The sequence below is a fragment of the Ranitomeya imitator genome, chromosome 2 (assembly GCF_032444005.1).
Source record: "Ranitomeya imitator isolate aRanImi1 chromosome 2, aRanImi1.pri, whole genome shotgun sequence".
Classification (NCBI taxonomy): domain Eukaryota; kingdom Metazoa; phylum Chordata; class Amphibia; order Anura; family Dendrobatidae; genus Ranitomeya; species Ranitomeya imitator.
Genome location: NC_091283.1, coordinates 836,970,181 through 836,991,845, shown reverse-complemented (window position 1 = coordinate 836,991,845; position 21,665 = coordinate 836,970,181).

The following is a 21,665-nucleotide window of genomic DNA, read 5'->3' as shown; positions in this document are numbered from 1 at the left end:
ATTCGGCTCTCCCATTTTCGGCTAGATCTGTAGTTGGCTCCGTTCACCTCATTGCCCGGCAGCTCTTCCAGTGTTAGAGAATTGTTGGGCATTTCGGCATCCTCGGCATTTGTGGATATTGAGTAAGGAGATGAGCGCCGGGCTCCTGCCGGCATTGTGTCTTGCTTCCCACCATAGCACATGCTGAGTATTCGGCTCTCCCATTTTCGGCTAGATCTGTAGTTGGCTCCGTTCACCTCATTGCCCGGCAGCTCTTCCAGTGTTAGAGAATTGTTGGGCATTTCGGCATCCTCTGCATTTGTGGGTATTGAGTAACGAGATGAGCGCCGGGCTCCTGCCGGCATTGTGTCCTGCTTCACACCACAGCACATGCTCAGTATTCGGCTCTCCCATTTTCGGCTAGATCTGTAGTTGGCTCCGTTCACCTCATTGCCCGGCAGCTCTTCCAGTGTTAGAGAATTGTTGGGCATTTCGGCATCCTCGGCATTTGTGGGTATTGAGTAAGGAGATGAGCGCCGGGTTTCCTGCCGGCATTGTGTCCTGCTTGCCACCACAGCACATGCTCAATATTCGGCTCCCCCATTTTCGGCTAGATCTGTAGTTGGCTGCGGTCACCTCATTGCCCGGCAGCTCTTCCAGTATCACAGAATTGTTGGCCACTTCAGCATCCTCGGCATTTGTTGGTATTGAGAAACGAGATGAGCGCCGCGCTCCTGCCGGCATTGTTTCCTGCTTCCCACCACAGCACATGCTCAATATTCGGCTCCCACATTTTCGGCTAGATCTGTAGTTGGCTCCGGTCACCTCATTGCCCGGCAGCTCTTTCAGTGTCAGAGAATTGTTGGCCACTTCGGCATCCTCGGCATTTGTGGGTATTGAGTAACGAGATGAGCGCCGGGCTCCTGCCGGCATGGTGTCCTGCTTCCCACCACAGCACATGCTCAGTATTCGGCTCTCCCATTTTCGGCTAGATCTGTAGTTGGCTCCGTTCACCTCATTGCCCAGGCAGCTCTTCCAGTGTTAGAGAATTGTTGGGCATTTCGACATCCTCGGCATTTGTGGGTATTGAGTAACGAGATGAGCGCCGGGCTCCTGCCGGCATTGTGTCCTGCTTCCCACCATAGCACAGTGCTGAGCATTCGGCTCCCCCATTTTCGGCTAGATCTGTAGTCGGCTCCGGTCACCTCATTGCTGGGCAAATTTTCCAGTGCCGTAGAATTGTTGGCTCCTTCGGCATAATCATCAGAGACAGTGATACTACAGTAGACAACATTATCGGCTTCTTTGGTCCAGCAAAGATTAAAAAGAGGTAAAGACCGCAGTTCGGTAATGCCGGCTGTAGTCGGCCCCTCCCATGTGGTCACAGCTCCTGCAGGTTATATAGGACAGTCCTCCGGCAGACACAATCTTCCAGCGGAGAACATGGCTGCAGTCACTCTGCTGTCCCGGCTGCACTTATCAATAACCCAACAAGAGGCAGAGATCGCCTTCTCTGTGCGGTTGTGGTCGGAGGTAGAAGTTGCTTTTTATTGCAAGTTCTCATTGATCGGATGGACCCGTGGAGCGGTACCGCTACAGCTTCATATGCCGGCAGATGCCGGTCGGTTCTTGCTCTTCTTCAGATGTTCTCGTCTTCTTTACTCTTTATGCATCAGAATAAATCGTATCGGATGACACAGAGATGGTGGATTATCCCCGCACAGTGCGTGTGGCTGGTGCACTGTATGCAGGGACGGATCTCTGCTCTGCACCGATGTGTCGGCTCTGCTGCAGCGTTCTGGTCTGGTCACACTTTTTGTAGGACCACAGGAGCAGGGCCGCTTCACTGTGCCGGTGTCATCATAACTCCACTGTCTACAGCCACCTACAATGAGATGCCGGCAGGAGATTGTCATTCCTCTGCTGAATGCTGCAGTGATCTCCTGTGCTCTCCCCTCTGGGGCCGGTCTGCTTCACTGTGCCGGCATCTTCTTACCTGCACTGTGTCAGTGAGCTGCCAGCAGGAAACTCTGAAGCCTCTGCTGGATACATCAGTCCTGAGCAGAGCACTGACTGCAGGAGAAGCTCCACTCATCAGCCTCATCTCCTCCTATCCCAGAATATTTCAGTTTAAGGTTAATTCGGCTGGAAGATAAAAATGGTGCCGACTGAATGTAGAAATCCACAGCTGCCGGGAACTACAGTCTGGGAGGTGACATCGTTTTGAGGCTCTATCATATAAGTCAGCATAGATTGACAGCAGCTACAGACTAACTATGATGTACAGTGTGGCGATCTCCATCCTCTAGTGGCTCTTGTGTGGTGATCTACAGCCTCTAGTGTGGCCTATGTGGTGATCTATAGCATCTGGTGTCTCCAGTGTGGTAATCTACAGCCTTTGGTGGTGCCTGTGTGGTGATCTACAACCTCTAGTGTCTCCTGTGTGGTGATCTACAACCTCTAGTGGCTCCAGTGTGGTGATCTACAGCCTTTGGTGTCTCCTGTGTGGTGATCTACAGCCTTTGGTGTCTCCTGTGTGGTGATCTACAGCCTCTAGTGTCTCCTGTGTGGTGATCTTTAGCCTCTGGTGGCTCCTGTGTGATCTACAGCCTCTGGTGGTTCCTGTGTGGTGATCTTCAGCCTCTGGTGTCTCCTGTGTGGTGATCTACAGCCTCTGGTGGCTCCTGTGTGGTGATCATCAGCCTCTGGTGGCTCCTGTGTGGTGATCATCAGCCTCTGGTGGCTCCTGTGTGGTGATCTAGAGCCCCTGGTGTCTCCTGTGTGGTGATCTAGAGCCCCTGGTGTCTCCTGTGTGGTGATCTACAGAAACCAGCAAGTTCTATATAACTAGATACAGCGACTAGATACAGGGACTGCCGGCATCAGATCGGCAAACGACAGAGACCGGCAGCTGCATCATGATGATCTCCAGTGAATAGGCTCCAGCTCTTACAGCATGGCAGCTGCTGCCCCTCTCTCTTCTCCAGCTTGTGGACTAATAAAATGCTTTGAGTACATTCAATTTGTGTCTGGAATTATTCTGCACTTACACAAGTAGATGTCTGTGGAATATGTTGGCGCACTGTCCCATGACCCTTTTGTGGAAACTGATATTCTGCGGCATTTCAGTGATCGGTGAGAGTCGCGCACCACAGAAGTCAGAACGCTGCTCTAAAATGTTACCAGGCGGCATTAAGGGAGCCTGATGATCTCATTCCGAAGAATCACACACAAGGTACGGGATGGCGAAGATTTCTACAGTAACCGAGTTGCATCAACGAAGCCTTGTGATCTGCGACATTTGACTCTGTGTTGAAAGTTCCGCACCACAAACACGACTCAGCTTTCTAAAGTAACCGGTTGGCATCACAGAAGTCTGATTATTTGTAGCATTTGACGCAATGTTAAAAGTCACGCACCGTGTATGTCACGACTCAGCTCTACCGAATAACCGGATTCTATCAACAGAGCCAGATTATATGCGACTTTTGATTCATCGCTGAAAGTCGCACACCACATTCGTCATGATGCTGTTCTAAGGCATTACCGGGTGGTATGAACAGAGCCTGACGATCTGCGGCGTGTCACTGACTGTCGAGAGTCACACACCACGTACGTTACAACGCAGCTCTACAGAGTAACCGAGTGCCATCGATGAAGCCTGATAATATGCAGCATTTCACTAATTCCCAAGAATCATAAACAACGTATGTCATGACAAAGCTTTCCAGAGTAATAAGGTGACATGAACGAAGCATTAAGATCTGCGGCAATTGACTGTTTGCCAAAGGTCACACAACACATATGCCTAGATCTTTAGTTGGCTCTGGTCACCTCAGTGCCCGGCAGCTCTTCCAGTGTCAGAGAATTGTTGGCCACTTCGGCGTCCTCGGCATTTGTGGGTATTGAGTAACGAGATGAGCGCCGGGCTCCTGCCGGCATTGTGTCCTGCTTCCCACTACAGCACATGCTCAGTATTCGGCTCCCCCATTTTCGGCTAGATCTGTAGTTGGCTCCGTTCACCTCATTGCCCGGCAGCTCTTCCAGTGTCAGGGAATTGTTGGCCACTTCGGCATCCTCGACATTTGTGGGTATTGAGTAACAAGATGAATGTCGGGCTCCTGCCGGCATTGTGTCCTGCTTCCCACCACAGCACATGCTGAGTATTCGGCTCCCCCATTTTCGGCTAGATCTGTAGTTGGCTCCGGTCACCTCATTGCCCGGCAGCTCTTCCAGTGTCAGAGAATTGTTGGCCACTTCGGCATCCTCGGGATTTGTGGGTATTGAGTAACGAAATGAGCGCCGGGCTCCTGCCGGCATTGTGTCCTGCTTCCCACCACAGCACATGCTCAGTATTCGGCTCTCCCATTTTCGGCTAGATCTGTAGTTGGCTCCGTTCACCTCATTGCCCGGCAGCTCTTCCAGTGTTAGAGAATTGTTGGGCATTTCGACATCCTCGGCATTTGTGGGTATTGAGTAAGGAGATGAGCGCCGGGTTCCTGCCGGCATTGTGTCCTGCTTGCCACCACAGCACATGCTCAATATTCGGCTCCCCCATTTTCGGCTAGATCTGTAGTTGGCTCCGGTCACCTCATTGCCCGGCAGCTCTTCCAGTGTCACAGAATTGTTGGCCACTTCGGCATTTGTGGGTATTGAGTAAGGAGATGAGTGCCGGGCTCCTGCCGGCATTGTGTCCTGCTTCCCACCACTGCACATGCTCAGTATTCGGCTCCCCCATTTTCGGCTAGATCTGTAGTTGGCTCCGGTCATCTCATTGCCCGGCAGCTCTTCCAGTGTCACAGAATTGTTGGCCACTTCGGCATTAGTGGGTATTGAGTAACGAGATGAGTGCCGGACTCCTGCCGGCATTGTGTCCTGCTTCCCATCATAGCGCAGTGCTGAGTATTCGGCTCCCCCATTTTCGGCTAGATCTGTAGTTGGCTCCTGTAACCTCATTGCCCGGAAGCTCTTCCAGTGTCAGAGAATTTTTGGCCACTTTTGCATCCTTGGCATTTGTGGGTATTGAGTAACGTGAAGAGTGCCGGGCTCCTGCCGGCATCGTGTCCTGCTTCCCACCACAGCACAGTGCTGAGCATTCGGCTCTCCCATTTTCTCCTAGATCTGTAGTCGGCTCCGGTCACCTCATTGCCGGGCAAATTTTCCAGTGCCGGAGAATTGTTGGCCCCTTCGGCATAATCATCACAGACAGTGATACTACAGTAGACAACATTATCGGCTTCTTTGCTCCAGCAAAGATTAAAAAGAGGTAAAGACCGCAGTTCGGTAATGCCGGCTGTAGTCGGCCCCTCCCATGTGGTCACAGCTCCTGCAGGTTATATAGGACAGTCCTCCGGCAGACACATTCTTCCAGCGGAGAACATGGCTGCAGTCACTCTGCTGTCCCGGCTGCACCTATCAATAACCCAACAAGAGGCAGAGATCGCCTTCTCTGTGCGGTTGTGGTCGGAGGTAGAAGTTGCCTCTCCCTCTACTAACCTACCTTTGCCTGACATTGCCATCTCCGTGTGCGGTTCCACCATTACTCCAAAGCAACATGCCCGCTGCCTTGGGGTCATCCTTGATTCTGACCTTTCATTCACCCCCTACATCCGATCACTGGCTCGCTCTTCTTACCTGCATCTCAAAAACATTTCTAGAATTCGCCCTTTTCTTAATTTCGACTCTGCAAAAACTCTTACTGTTTCACTTATTCATTCTCGTCTGGACTATTGTAACTCTCTACTAATCGGTCTCCCTCTTGCAAAACTCTCCCCACTCCAATCTGTCCTGAATGCTGCAGCCAGGATCATATTCCTCACCAACCGTTACACCAATGCCTCTACCCTGTGCCAGTCATTACACTGGCTACCCATCCACTCCAGAATCCAGTACAAAACTACTACCCTCATCCACAAAGCACTCCATGGCTCAGCACCACCCTACATCTCCTCCCTGGTATCAGTCTACCACCCTACCCGTGCCCTTCGCTCCGCTAATGACCTCAGGTTAGCATCCTCAATAATCAGAACCTCCCACTCCCGTCTCCAAGACTTTACACGTGCTGCGCCGATTCTTTGGAATGCACTACCTAGGTTAATACGATTAATCCCCAATCCCCACAGTTTTAAGCGTGCCCTAAAAACTCATTTGTTCAGACTGGCCTACCGCCTCAATGCATTAACCTAACGATCCCTGTGTGGCCTATTTATAATAAAAAAAAAAAAAAAAGGTTCCTCGCATCATGTTCTCATACACTTTATGCAGTATTAGCCCTCTGTGTCTGTACTGCTACATACTTAGGCAGGTAACTGGTTCATGCAGCTTTACATGAACACCTGAGCCTTACACTATAGCTGGTCCGAATAACTAAAGCAATTGTTACCATCCACCTCTCGTGTCTCCCCTTTTCCCCATAGTTTGTAAGCTTGCGAGCAGGGCCCTCATTCCTCCTGGTATCTGTTTTGAACTGTATTTCTGTTATGATGTAATGTTTATTGTCTGTACAAGTCCCCTCTATAATTTGTAAAGCGCTGCGGAATATGTTGGCGCTATATAAATAAAATTATTATTATTATTATTATTGCCTTTTACTGCAAGTTCTCATGGATCGGATGGAACCGTGGAGCGGTACCGCTACAGCTTCATATGCCGGCAGATGCCGGTCGGTTCTTGCTCTTCTTCAGATGTTCTCGTCTTCTTTACTCTTTATGCATCACAATAAATCGTATCGGATGACACAGACATGGTGGATTGTCCCCGCACAGTGCGTGTGGCTGGTGCACTGTATGCAGGGACGGATCTCTGCTCTGCACCGATGTGTCGGCTCTTCTGCAGCGTTCTGGTCTGGGCACACATTTTGTAGGACAACAGGAGCAGGGCCGCTTCACTGTGCCGGTGTCCTCATAACTCTACTGTCTACAGCCACCTACAATGAGATGCCGGCAGGATATTGTCATTCCTCTGCTGAATGCTGCAGTGATCTCCTGTGGTCTCCCCTCTGGAGCCGGTCTGCTTCACTGTGCCGGCATCTTCTTACCTGCACTGTGTCAGTGAGCTGCCGGCAGGAAACTCTGAAGCCTCTGCTGGATACATCAGTCCTGAGCAGAGCACTGACTGCAGGAGAAGTTCCACTCATCAGCCTCATCTCCTCCTATCCAGGGATATGATTTCAGTTTAAGGTTAATTCGGCTGGAAGATAAGAATGGTGCCGACTGAATGTAGAAATCCACAGCTGCCGGCAGCTACAGTCTGGGAAGTGACATCGTTTGGAGGCTCCATCATAGAAGTCACACTGACAGCAGCTACAGACCAACTATGATGTACAGTGTGGTGATCTACAGCATCTAGTGTCTCCAGTGTGCTACTCTACAGCCTCTGGTGGTGCCTGTGTGGTGATCTACAACCTCTGGTGTCTCATGTGTGGTAATCTACAACCTCTGGTGTCTCATGTGTGGTGATCTACAACCTCTGGTGGCTCCTGTGTGGTGATCTACAGCCTCTAGTGGCACCTGTGTGGAGATCTACAGCCTCTGGTATTGCCTGTGTGATCTAGAGCCTCTGGTGTCTCCTTTGTGGTGATCTACAGCCGCTGATGTCTCCATTGTGGTGATCTTCAGGCTCTGGTGGCTCCTGTGTGATCTACAGCCTCTGGTGGCTCCTGTGTGGAGGTGATCTACAGTCTCTGGTGTTTCCTGTGTGGTGATCTACAGCCTCTGGTGGCTCCTGTGTGGTGATCTTCAGGCTCTGGTGGCTCCTGTGTGATCTACAGCCTCTGGTGGTTCCTGTGTGGTGATCTTCAGCCTCTGGTGTCTCCTGTGTGGTGATCTAGAGCCCCTGGTGTCTCCTGTGTGGTGATCTACAGAAACCAGCAAGTTCTATATAACTAGATACAGCGACCAACAACTCTACAGTTACAATTTCCGGCGACTGCCGGCATCAGATTGGCAAACGACAGAGACCGGCAGCTGCATCATGATGATCTCCAGTGAACAGGCTCCAGCTCTTACAGCATGGCAGCTGCTGCCCCTCTCTCTTCTCCAGCTTGTGCACTAATAAAATGCTTTGAGTACATTAAATTTGTGTCTGGAATTATTCTGCACTTACACAAGTAGATGTCTGTGGAATATGTTGGAGCAATAGAAAAAATAATCTTATTATTATTACTTCTGCCTCAGTCACAGTCAACTTTATTTTCCTCTTCATTTCCTGTATTTTCCCTTTGTTTCGTCCTTGTGGTGCTGGGTAATAACACCCAGGATAGGAGGGTCTGGAGCTTGTGTTCCATCACTGTCCCATGACCCTTTTGTGGAAACTGATATTCTGCGGCATTTCAGTGATCGGTGAGAGTCGCGCACCACAGAAGTCAGAACGCTGCTCTAAAATGTTACCAGGCGGCATTAAGGGACCCTAATGATCTCATTCCGAAGAATTACACACAAGGTACGGGATGGCGAAGATTTCTACAGTAACCGAGTTGCATCAACGAAGCCTTGTGATCTGCGACATTTGACTCTGTGTTGAAAGTTCCGCACCACAAACACGACTCAGCTTTCTAAAGTAACCGGTCAGCATCACGGAAGTCTGATTATTTGTAGCATTTGACGCAATGTTAAAAGTCACGCACCGTGTATGTCACGACTCAGCTCTACCGAATAACCGGATTCTATCAACAGAGCCAGATTATATGCGACTTTTGATTCATCGCTGAAAGTCGCACACCACATTCGTCATGATGCTGTTCTAAGGCATTACCGGGTGGTATGAACAGAGCCTGATGATCTGCGGCGTGTCACTGACTGTCGAGAGTCACACACCACATACGTTACAACGCAGCTCTACAGAGTAACCGAGTGCCATCGATGAAGCCTGATAATATGCAGCATTTCACTAATTCCCAAGAATCATAAACAACGTACGTCATGACAAAGCTTTCCAGAATAATAAGGTGACATGAACGAAGCATTAAGATCTGCGGCAATTGACTGTTTGCCAAAGGTCACACAACACATATGCCTAGATCTGTAGTTGGCTCTGGTCACCTCATTGCCCGGCAGCTCTTCCAGTGTCAGAGAATTGTTGGCCACTTCGGCATTTGTGGGTATTGAGTAACGAGATGAGCGCCGGGCTCCTGCCGGCATTGTGTCCTGCTTCCCACCACAGCACATGCTCAGTATTCGGCTCCCCCATTTTCGGCTAGATCTGTAGTTGGCTCTGGTCACCTCAGTGCCCGGCAGCTCTTCCAGTGTTAGAGAATTGTTCGGCATTTCGGCATCCTCGGCATTTGTTGGTATTGAGAAACGAGATCAGCGCCGGGCTCCTGCCGGCATTGTGTCCTGCTTCCCACCACAGCACATGCTGAGTATTCGGCTCCCCCATTTTCGGCTAGATCTGTAGTTGGCTCCGGTAACCTCATTGCCCGACAGCTCTTCCAGTGTTAGAGAATTGTTGGGCATTTCGGCATCCTCGGCATTTGTTGGTATTGAGAAACGAGATGAGAGCCGGGCTCCTGCCGGCATTGTGTCCTGCTTCCCACCACAGCACATGCTCAATATTCGGCTCCCCCATTTTTGGCTAGATCTGTAGTTGGCTCCGGTCACCTCATTGCCCGGCAGCTCTTCCAGTGTCAGTGAATTGTTGGCCACTTCGGCTTCCTCGGCATTTGTGGGTATTGAGTAACGAAATGAGCGCCGGGCTCCTGCCGGCATTGTGTCCTGCTTCCCACCATAGCACAGTGCTGCTGTGTATTCGGCTCTCCCATTTTCGGCTAGATCTGTAGTTAGCTCCGTTCACCTCATTGCCCGGCAGCTCTTCCAGTGTCAGAGAATTGTTGGGCATTTCGGCATCCTCGGCATTTGTGGGTATTGAGTAACGAAATGAGCGCCGGGCTCCTGCCGGCATTGTGTCCTGCTTCCCACCATAGCACAGTGCTGCTGTGTATTCGGCTCTCCCATTTTCGGCTAGATCTGTAGTTAGCTCCGTTCACCTCATTGCCCGGCAGCTCTTCCAGTGTCAGAGAATTGTTGGGCATTTCGGCATCCTCGGCATTTGTGGGTATTGAGTAACGAGATGAGCGCCGGGCTCCTGCCGGCATTGTGTCCTGCTTCCCACCATAGCACAGTGCTGCTGTGTATTCGGCTCTCCCATTTTCGGCTAGATCTGTAGTTGGCTCCGTTCACCTCATTGCCCGGCATCTCTTCCAGTGTTAGAGAATTGTTGGGCATTTCGGCATCCTCGGCATTTGTGGGTATTGAGTAACGAGATGAGCGCCGGGCTCCTGCCGGCATTGTGTCCTGCTTCCCACTACAGCACATGCTGAGTATTCGGCTCTCCCATTTTCGGCTAGATCTGTAGTTGGCTCCGTTCACCTCATTGCCCGGCAGCTCTTCCAGTGTCAGAGAATTGTTGGCCAATTCGGCATCCTCGACATTTGTGGGTAATGAGTAACAAGATGAATGTCGGGCTCCTGCCGGCGTGGTGTCCTGCTTCCCACCACAGCACATGCTCAGTATTCGGCTCCCCTATTTTCGGCTAGATCTGTAGTTGGCTCCGGTCACCTCATTGCCCGGCAGCTCTTCCAGTGTCAGAGAATTGTTGGCCACTTCGGCGTCCTCGGCATTTGTGGGTATTGAGTAACTAGATGAGCGCCGGGCTCCTGCCGGCATTGTGTCCTGCTTCCCACCACAGCACATGCTCAGTATTCGGCTCTCCCATTTTCGGCTAGATCTGTAGTTGGCTCCGTTCACCTCATTGCCCGGCAGCTCTTCCAGTGTCAGAGAATTGTTGGGCATTTCGGCATCCTCGGCATTTGTGGGTATTGAGTAACGAAATGAGCGCCGGGCTCCTGCCGGCATTGTGTCTTGCTTCCCACCATAGCACAGTGCTGCTGTGTATTCGGCTCTCCCATTTTCGGCTAGATCTGTAGTTGGCTCCGTTCACCTCATTGCCCGGCAGCTCTTCCAGTGTTAGAGAATTGTTGGGCATTTCGGCATCCTCGGCATTTGTGGATATTGAGTAACGAGATGAGCGCCGGGCTCCTGCCGGCATTGTGTCTTGCTTCCCACCATAGCACATGCTGAGTATTCGGCTCTCCCATTTTCGGCTAGATCTGTAGTTGGCTCCGTTCACCTCATTGCCCGGCAGCTCTTCCAGTGTCAGAGAATTGTTGGCCACTTTGGCGTCCTCGGCATTTGTGGGTATTGAGTAACTAGATGAGCGCCGGGCTCCTGCCGGCATTGTGTCCTGCTTCCCACCACAGCACATGCTCAGTATTCGGCTCTCCCATTTTCGGCTAGATCTGTAGTTGGCTCCGTTCACCTCATTGCCCGGCAGCTCTTCCAGTGTCAGAGAATTGTTGGGCATTTCGGCATCCTCGGCATTTGTGGGTATTGAGTAACGAAATGAGCGCCGGGCTCCTGCCGGCATTGTGTCCTGCTTCCCACCATAGCACAGTGCTGCTGTGTATTCGGCTCTCCCATTTTCGGCTAGATCTGTAGTTGGCTCCGTTCACCTCATTGCCCGGCAGCTCTTCCAGTGTTAGAGAATTGTTGGGCATTTCGGCATCCTCGGCATTTGTGGATATTGAGTAACGAGATGAGCGCCGGGCTCCTGCCGGCATTGTGTCTTGCTTCCCACCATAGCACATGCTGAGTATTCGGCTCCCCCATTTTCGGCTAGATCTGTAGTTGGCTCCGGTCACCTCATTGCCCGGCAGCTCTTCCAGTGTCAGAGAATTGTTGGCCACTTCGGCATCCTCTGCATTTGTGGGTATTGAGTAACGAGATGAGCGCCGGGCTCCTGCCGGCATTGTGTCTTGCTTCCCACCATAGCACATGCTGAGTACTTGGCTCCCCCATTTTCGGCTAGATCTGTAGTTGGCTCCGGTCACCTCATTGCCCGGCAGCTCTTCCAGTGTCAGAGAATTGTTGGTAAAATTCGGCATCCTCGACAGTTGTGGGTATTGAGTAACAAGATGAATGTCGGGCTCCTGCCGGCATTGTGTCCTGCTTCCCACCACAGCACATGCTCAGTATTCGGCTCCCCTATTTTCGGCTAGATCTGTAGTTGGCTCCGGTCACCTCATTGCCCGGCAGCTCTTCCAGTGTCAGAGAATTGTTGGCCACTTCGGCGTCCTCGGCATTTGTGGGTATTGAGTAACTAGATGAGCGCCGGGCTCCTGCCGGCATTGTGTCCTGCTTCCCACCACAGCACATGCTCAGTATTCGGCTCTCCCATTTTCGGCTAGATCTGTAGTTGGCTCCGTTCACCTCATTGCCCGGCAGCTCTTCCAGTGTCAGAGAATTGTTGGGCATTTCGGCATCCTCGGCATTTGTGGGTATTGAGTAACGAAATGAGCGCCGGGCTCCTGCCGGCATTGTGTCTTGCTTCCCACCATAGCACAGTGCTGCTGTGTATTCGGCTCTCCCATTTTCGGCTAGATCTGTAGTTGGCTCCGTTCACCTCATTGCCCGGCAGCTCTTCCAGTGTTAGAGAATTGTTGGGCATTTCGGCATCCTCGGCATTTGTGGATATTGAGTAACGAGATGAGCGCCGGGCTCCTGCCGGCATTGTGTCCTGCTTCCCACCACAGCACATGCTCAGTATTCGGCTCTCCCATTTTCGGCTAGATCTGTAGTTGGCTCCGTTCACCTCATTGCCCGGCAGCTCTTCCAGTGTTAGAGAATTGTTGGGCATTTCGACATCCTCTGCATTTGTGGGTATTGAGTAAGGAGATGAGCGCCGGGCTCCTGCCGGCATTGTGTCCTGCTTGCCACCACAGCACATGCTCAATATTCGGCTCCCCCATTTTCGGCTAGATCTGTAGTTGGCTGCGGTCACCTCATTGCCCGGCAGCTCTTCCAGTGTCACAGAATTGTTGGCCACTTCAGCATCCTCGGCATTTGTTGGTATTGAGAAACGAGATGAGCGCCGGGCTCCTGCCGGCATTGTGTCCTGCTTCCCACCACAGCACATGCTGAGTATTCGGCTCCCCCATTTTCGGCTAGATCTGTAGTCGGCTCCTTTAACCTCATTGCCCGGCAGCTCTTCCAGTGTTAGAGAATTGTTGGCCACTTTTGCATCCTCGGCATTTGTAGATATTGAGTAATGAGATGAGCGCCGGGCTCCTGCCGGCATTGTGTCCTGCTTCCCACCATAGCACAGTGCTGAGTATTCGGCTCCCCCATTTTCGGCTAGATCTGTAGTCGGCTCCGGTCACCTCATTGCTGGGCAAATTTTCCAGTGCCGGAGAATTGTTGGCCCCTTCGGCATAATCATCAGAGACAGTGATACTACAGTAGACAACATTATCGGCTTCTTTGGTCCAGCAAAGATTAAAAAGAGGTAAAGACCGCAGTCCGGTAATGCCGGCTGTAGTCGGCCCCTCCCATGTGGTCACAGCTCCTGCAGGTTATATAGGACAGTCCTCCGGCAGACACATTCTTCCAGCGGAGAACATGGCTGCAGTCACTCTGCTGTCCCGACTGCACTTATCAATAACCCAACAAGAGGCAGAGATCGCCTTCTCTGTGCGGTTGTGGTCGGAGGTAGAAGTTGCTTTTTATTGCAAGTTCTCATGGATCGGATGGACCCGTGGAGCGGTACCGCTACAGCTTCATATGCCGGCAGATGCCGGTCGGTTCTTGCTCTTCTTCAGATGTTCTCGTCTTCTTTACTCTTTATGCATCAGAATAAATCGTATCGGATGACACAGAGATGGTGGATTATCCCCGCACAGTGCGTGTGGCTGGTGCACTGTATGCAGGGACGGATCTCTGCTCTGCACCGATGTGTCGGCTCTGCTGCAGCGTTCTGGTCTGGTCACACTTTTTGTAGGACAACAGGAGCAGGGCCGCTTCACTGTGCCGGTGTCCTCATAACTCCACTGTCTACAGCCATCTACAATGAGATGCCGGCAGGAGATTGTCATTCCTCTGCTGAATGCTGCAGTGATCTCCTGTGCTCTCCCCTCTGGGGCCGGTCTGCTTCACTGTGCCGGCATCTTCTTACCTGCACTGTGTCAGTGAGCTGCCGGCAGGAAACTCTGAAGCCTCTGCTGGATACATCAGTCCTGAGCAGAGCACTGACTGCAGGAGAAGCTCCACTCATCAGCCTCATCTCCTCCTATCCCAGAATATTTCAGTTTAAGGTTAATTCGGCTGGAAGATAAAAATGGTGCCGACTAAATGTAGAAATCCACAGCTGCCGGGAACTACAGTCTGGGAGGTGACATCGTTTTGAGGCTCTATCATATAAGTCAGCATAGATTGACAGCAGCTACAGACTAACTATGATGTACAGTGTGGCGATCTCCATCCTCTAGTGGCTCTTGTGTGGTGATCTACAGCCTCTAGTGTGGCCTATGTGGTGATCTATAGCATCTGGTGTCTCCAGTGTGGTAATCTACAGCCTTTGGTGGTGCCTGTGTGGTGATCTACAACCTCTAGTGTCTCCTGTGTGGTGATCTACAACCTCTGGTGGCTCCAGTGTGGTGATCTACAGCCTTTGGTGTCTCCTGTGTGGTGATCTACAGCCTTTGGTAACATAGTAACATAGTAACATAGTTAGTAAGGCCGAAAAAAGACATTTGTCCATCCAGTTCAGCCTATATTCCATCATAATAAATACCCAGATCCTACGTCCTTCTACAGAACCTAATAATTGTATGATACAATATTGTTCTGCTCCAGGAAGACATCCAGGCCTCTCTTGAACCCCTCGACTGAGTTCGCCATCACCACCTCCTCAGGCAAGCAATTCCAGATTCTCACTGCCCTAACAGTAAAGAATCCTCTTCTATGTTGGTGGAAAAACCTTCTCTCCTCCAGACGCAAAGAATGCCCCCTTGTGCCCGTCACCTTCCTTGGTATAAACAGATCCTCAGCGAGATATTTGTATTGTCCCCTTATATACTTATACATGGTTATTAGATCGCCCCTCAGTCGTCTTTTTTCTAGACTAAATAATCCTAATTTCGCTAATCTATCTGGGTATTGTAGTTCTCCCATCCCCTTTATTAATTTTGTTGCCCTCCTTTGTACTCTCTCTAGTTCCATTATATCCTTCCTGAGCACCGGTGCCCAAAACTGGACACAGTACTCCATGTGCGGTCTAACTAGGGATTTGTACAGAGGCACTATAATGCTCTCATCATGTGTATCCAGACCTCTTTTAATGCACCCCATGATCCTGTTTGCCTTGGCAGCTGCTGCCTGGCACTGGCTGCTCCAGGTAAGTTTATCATTAACTAGGATCCCCAAGTCCTTCTCCCTGTCAGATTTACCCAGTGGTTTCCCGTTCAGTGTGTAATGGTGATATTGATTCCCTCTTCCCATGTGTATAACCTTACATTTATCATTGTTAAACCTCATCTGCCACCTTTCAGCCCAAGTTTCCAACTTATCCAGATCCATCTGTAGCAGAATACTATCTTCTCTTGTATTAACTGCTTTACATAGTTTTGTATCATCTGCAAATATCGATATTTTACTGTGTAAACCTTCTACCAGATCATTAATGAATATGTTGAAGAGAACAGGTCCCAATACTGACCCCTGCGGTACCCCACTGGTCACAGCGACCCAGTTAGAGACTATACCATTTATAACCACCCTCTGCTTTCTATCACTAAGCCAGTTACTAACCCATTTACACACATTTTCCCCCAGACCAAGCATTCTCATTTTGTGTACCAACCTCTTGTGCGGCACGGTATCAAACGCTTTGGAAAAATCGAGATATACCACGTCCAATGACTCACCGTGGTCCAGTCTATAGCTTACCTCTTCATAAAAACTGATTAGATTGGTTTGACAGGAGCGATTTCTCATAAACCCATGCTGATATGGAGTTAAACAGTTATTCTCATTGAGATAATCCAGAATAACATCCCTCAGAAACCCTTCAAATATTTTACCAACAATAGAGGTTAGACTTACTGGCCTATAATTTCCAGGTTCACTTTTAGAGCCCTTTTTGAATATTGGCACCACATTTGCTATGCGAAAGTCCTGCGGAACAGACCTTGTCGCTATAGAGTCACTAAAAATAAGAAATAATGGTTTATCTATTACATTACTTAGTTCTCTTAGTACTCGTGGGTGTATGCCATCCGGACCCGGAGATTTATCTATTTTAATCTTATTTAGCCGGTTTCGCAGCTCTTCTTGGGTTAGATTGGTGACCCTTAATATAGGGTTTTCATTGTTTCTTGGGATTTCACCTAGCATTTCATTTTCCACCGTGAATACCGTGGAGAAGAAGGTGTTTAATATGTTAGCTTTTTCCTCGTCATCTACAACCATTCTTTCCTCACTATTTTTTAAGGGGCCTACATTTTCAGTTTTTATTCTTTTACTATTGATATAGTTGAAGAACAGTTTGGGATTAGTTTTACTCTCCTTAGCAATGTGCTTCTCTGTTTCCTTTTTGGCAGCTTTAATTAGTTTTTTAGATAAAGTATTTTTCTCCCTATAGTTTTGCGTGTTTGCGTCGGGTTTGCGTCGGGCGACGCAGCGGCGACGCATGCGTCATGCTCCCCTATATTTAACATGGGGGACGCATGCGTTTTTGTGTGCTGCGTTGTGCGATGCATGCGTTTGTTTTGCTGCAAGCGTCGGGCCAAGAAAACGCAACAAGTTGCATTTTTCTTGCGTCCAAATTTCGGCAAAAAACGATGCATGCGTCGCAAAACGCAGCGTTTTTGCGTGCGTTTTGGTGAGTTTTTATTTGCATTGTGCGTTGCGTCACCGACGCAGCGGCGCACAACGCAAATGTGAACGTAGCCTTAATCCAATGAATTTGTCTCGCAGAAACCTTCCTCAGTATGCCTTTATCTGCATGAACTCTGTCTGTGCTCTGTTTCAGTCACAAATCTCTTCACAGTATGATGATCACTCTTACGTTTTTGTGAAATATCCAATGTTTTCATACCAAGGCATTGCACTATTTAACGCTTTTCAGATGCAGATAGATCCTTTTATTTCCATATAGCTTGAAGCCTGTGGCCTGCTGAATAATGTGGAACATCATTTTTAAGTAGTTTTCCTTTAATTAGAATCACCTGGAAAACTAATTATCACATGTGTTTAAGATGATTACAGTGATCCATTGAGCCCTGAGGCACAATACCATCCATGAGTTTATTTGAAAAATAAAACAATTAAATCTTTATGACACTCAAATCCAATTTGCATAATAATTTGGAACCACGGTATATAATGAATAAAGACTTGCAACTAGAATATTTAATTCAGTGATATCTAGATTGAGGTATTTCAGTGTTCTCTTTATTTTTTTTAGTAGTGTGTGTATGTATATATATATATATATATATATATATATACTAGATTGTCGCCCGATTCTAACGCATCGGGTATTCTAGAATATGCATGTCCCCGTAGTATATGGACAATGTTGATTCCAGAATTCGCGGCAGACTGTGTCCATCGCTGATTGATCGAGGCAACCTTTATGACATCATCGTCGCCATGGCAACCATTATGACATCATCGTCGCTGTGCCCGTTGCTGATTGGTCGAGGCCTGGCGGCCTCGACTAATCAGAGACGCGGGATTTCTACGTCGACACTGTGCCCGTTGCTGATTGGTCGAGGCCTGGCGGCATCGACCAATCAGGGACGTGGGATTTCCAGGACAGACAGACAGACAGAAAGGCAGACAGACAGACAGACAGACAGACAGAAAGAAAGACAGACAGACGGAAAAACCCTTAGACAATTATATATATAGATATATATACACAGCAATTATGAAATATAGGTAGAGCACTAGCAGAGCCAAAAAGGCAAAATTGGGTGCAAAAAATCTTCTCAGGCAAAAACGAACCTCAAAATATCCAAAAGAGAAAATGCGGCACTCCATAGTCCGATGTTCAATGGTTTATTGACCCATCATGCTATTGGCAACTGCCGGGGCCCTGGACAAACAGGGTGCCCACCTACTTTTGGGAACAGGGCTGCACAGTGCACTGGGTGGCCGTGTTACTCTGCTGGGCTGACCCATAAGCAAAACTAAAGTGCCGGCCCGGCAGCATCACTATTAGCAGACAAAGCCACACAGTGCATTGTATGCAGCCATGTGAAAGTGATGGCCATCAATCAGCGTGCCCTGCACAGCCACATGACAGAAGAGCTGGATGGGAGACAAGCCGGGGGGAGGTGAGCGAGGCTTGTTGCCAGCTTCCCCATATTAAAAATATTTCTAATGTGTTTGTATGCCTGTGTGTGTGAATGTATGATGTGTATATCTATATATGTTAGTGTGTTTGACTGTGTATATATTTATATCCATTTTTATGTATTTTTGTGAATTTGCACTCAAATATGTATATGTACGTTTGCCTGTATGTGTACGTATCTGTATATACAGTTAGGGCCAGAAATATTTGGACAGTGACACAAGTTTTGTTATTTTAGCTGTTTACAAAAACATGTTCAGAAATACAATTATATATATAATATGGGCTGAAAGTGCACACTCCCAGCTGCAATATGATAGTTTCCACATCCAAATCGGAGAAAGGGTTTAGGAATCATAGCTCTGTAATGCATAGCGTCCTCTTTTTCAAGGGACCAAAAGTAATTGGACAATGGACTCTAAGGGCTGCAATTAACTCTGAAGGCGTCTCCCTCGTTAACCTGTAATCAATGAAGTAGTTAAAAGGTCAGGGGTGGATTCCAGGTGTGTGGTTTTGCATTTGGAAGCTGTTGCTGTGAGCAGACAACATGCGGTCAAAGGAACTCTCAATTGAGGTGAAGCAGAACATCCTGAGGCTGAGAAAAAAGAAAAAATCCATCAGAGAGATAGCAGACATGCTTGGAGTAGCAAAATCAACAGTTGGGTACATTCTGAGAAAAAAGGAATTGACTGGTGAGCTTGGGAACTCAAACAGGCCTGGGCGTCCACGGATGACAACAGTGGTGGATGATCGCCGCATACTTAATTTGGTGAAGAAGAACCCGTTCACAACATCAACTGAAGTCCAGAACACTCTCAGTGAAGTAGGTGTATCTGTCTCTAAGTCAACAGTAAAGAGAAGACTCCATGACAGTAAATACAAAGGGTTCACATCTAGATGCAAACCATTCATCAATACCAAAAATAGACAGGCCAGAGTTAAATTTGCAGAAAAACACCTCAAGAAGCCAGCTCAGTTCTGGAAAAGTATTCTATGGACAGATGAGACAAAGATCAACCTGTACCAGAATGATAGGAAGAAAAAAGTTTGGAGAAGAAAGGGAACGGCACATGATCCAAGGCACACCACATCCTCTGTAAAACATGGTGGAGGCAACGTGATGGCATGGGCATGCATGGCTTTCAATGGCACTGGGTCACTTGTGTTTATTGATGACATAAGAGCAGACAAGAGTAGCCGGATGAATTCTGAAGTGGACCGGGATATACTTTCAGCCCAGATTCAGCCAAATGCTGCAAAGTTGATTGGACGGCGCTTCATAGTACAGATGGACAATGACCCCAAGCATACAGCCAAAGCTACCCAGGAGTTCATGAGTGCCAAAAAGTGGAACATTCTGCAATGGCCAAGTCAATCTCCAGATCTAAACCCAATTGAGCATGCATTTCACTTGCTCAAATCCAGACTTAAGACAGAAAGACCCACAAACAAGCAAGACCTGAAGGCTGCGGCTGTAAAGGCCTGGCAAAGCATTAAGACGGAGAAAACCCAGCGTTTGGTGATGTCCATGGGTTCCAGACTTAAGGCAGTGATTGCCTCCAAAGGATTTGCAACAAAATATTGAAAATAAAATATTTTGTTTGGGTTATGTTTATTTGTCCAATTAATGTTGACCTCCTAAAATGTGTAGTGTTTGTAAAGAAATGTGTACAATTCCTACATTTTCTATCAGATATTTTTGTTCAACCCTTCAAATTAAACGTTACAATCTGCACTTGAATTCTGTTGTAGAGGTTTCATTTCAAATTCAATGTGGTGGCATGCGGAGCCCAACTCGCGAAAATTGTGTCACTGTCCAAATATTTCTGGCCCTAACTGTATGTTTGTGTATCTGCGTCTGTGTGTGCATGTGAGCGTACTGTATGTGTACATATCTGCATACCATGTGCAAGCATGTGTGCATGTCTGCATGTGTGCCCATGTCTGCGTACTGTGTGTGCATGTCAATGTACTGTATGTGTGCATGTCTGCATCCTGCATGTGTGCATGTCTGTGTATTGTATGTGCGCATGTCTACACAGTTTTTGCGCATGTCTGCTTACTGTGTGTTTGTTTGTCTGCCTACTGTGTACATATCTGCATACTATTTGTGTGCCTGTCTGTGCACTGTATGCATACATGTCTGTGTAATATATATGCACATGTGTGCGCATACTGTGTGTGCGCATGTCCACGTACTGTGTTTGTGCATGCTCTATGTCTGCATGTCTGCGTACTGTATGTGTGCATATCTGTGTATAGTATGTGTGCATGCTGTATGTGTACGTTTGCTTACTGTATGTGTGCATGTCTACTTACTGTGTGCATGTCTGCTTACTGTATGTGGGCATTTCAGTCTACTGTATTTGTGCATGTCTGTATATTGTATGTGTGCATATCTGTGTATGGTATGTGTGCATGCTGTATGTCTACATGTTTTCTTACTGTATGTGTACATGTCTATTTACTGTGTGCATGTCTGCGGACTGTATTTGTACCTGCTGTATACTGTATGTGTACATGTCTGCTTAATGTATGTGTGCATGTCTGCATATGTGAAGGATGAGGGGGCAGACTGGGCCCTGTGTTGTGTACCTATATTTATCAGTGCATCATGAATCATAGTATGTGTTAAAGCGGCCCACTGAGACTCCTTCGCCTGGGACCCACGAAAGCACTGAGCCAGCCCTGCTTGCTGATCTATGTGGAGTTAAGGTACCTTCACACTGAACAACTTAACAATGATATCGCTAGCGATCCGTGATGTTGCAGCATCCTGGATAGCGATATCATTGTGTTTGACACGCAGCAGCGATCTGGATCCTGCTGTGACATCGTTGGTCAGAGCAGAAAGTCCAGAACTTTATTTCGTCGCTGGATCTCCCGCAGACATCGCTGAATCGGCGTGTGTGATGCCGGTTCAGCGATGTCTTCACTGGTAACCAGGGTAAACATCGAGTTACTAAGCGCAGGGATTTTTACCCTGGTTATCATTGTAAATGTAAAAAAAAACAAACAGTACACACCCACATTCCCGCACTGACTGTGAGCGCCGGCCGGCCGTAAAGCACAGCGGTGACGTCACCGCTCTGCCCCACGGCCGGCCAGCGTTGACACAATGCAGGGAAGCTGATGCCGGGGGACAGACACCGGAATGTAAGTATGTACTGTTTGTTTCTTTTTACATTTGCAATGGTAACCAGGGTAAACATCGGGTTACTAAGCGTGGCCCTGCACTCTGTAACTCAATATTTACCCTGGTTACCAGGGGACTTCGGCATCATTGGTCGCTGGAGAGCTTTCTGTGTGACAGCTCTCCAGCGACCACACAGCGACGAAACAGCGACGCTGCAGCGATTAGCATCGTTGCCTATATCGCTGCAGCATCGCTTAATGTGACGGTACCTTAAAACAAAGGGGTTGACACCTCCAGTAATGAGATAAGAATAATCCATCTTGGCTAAGCTTTCCTTACATTCCAGAAAATGTGATTA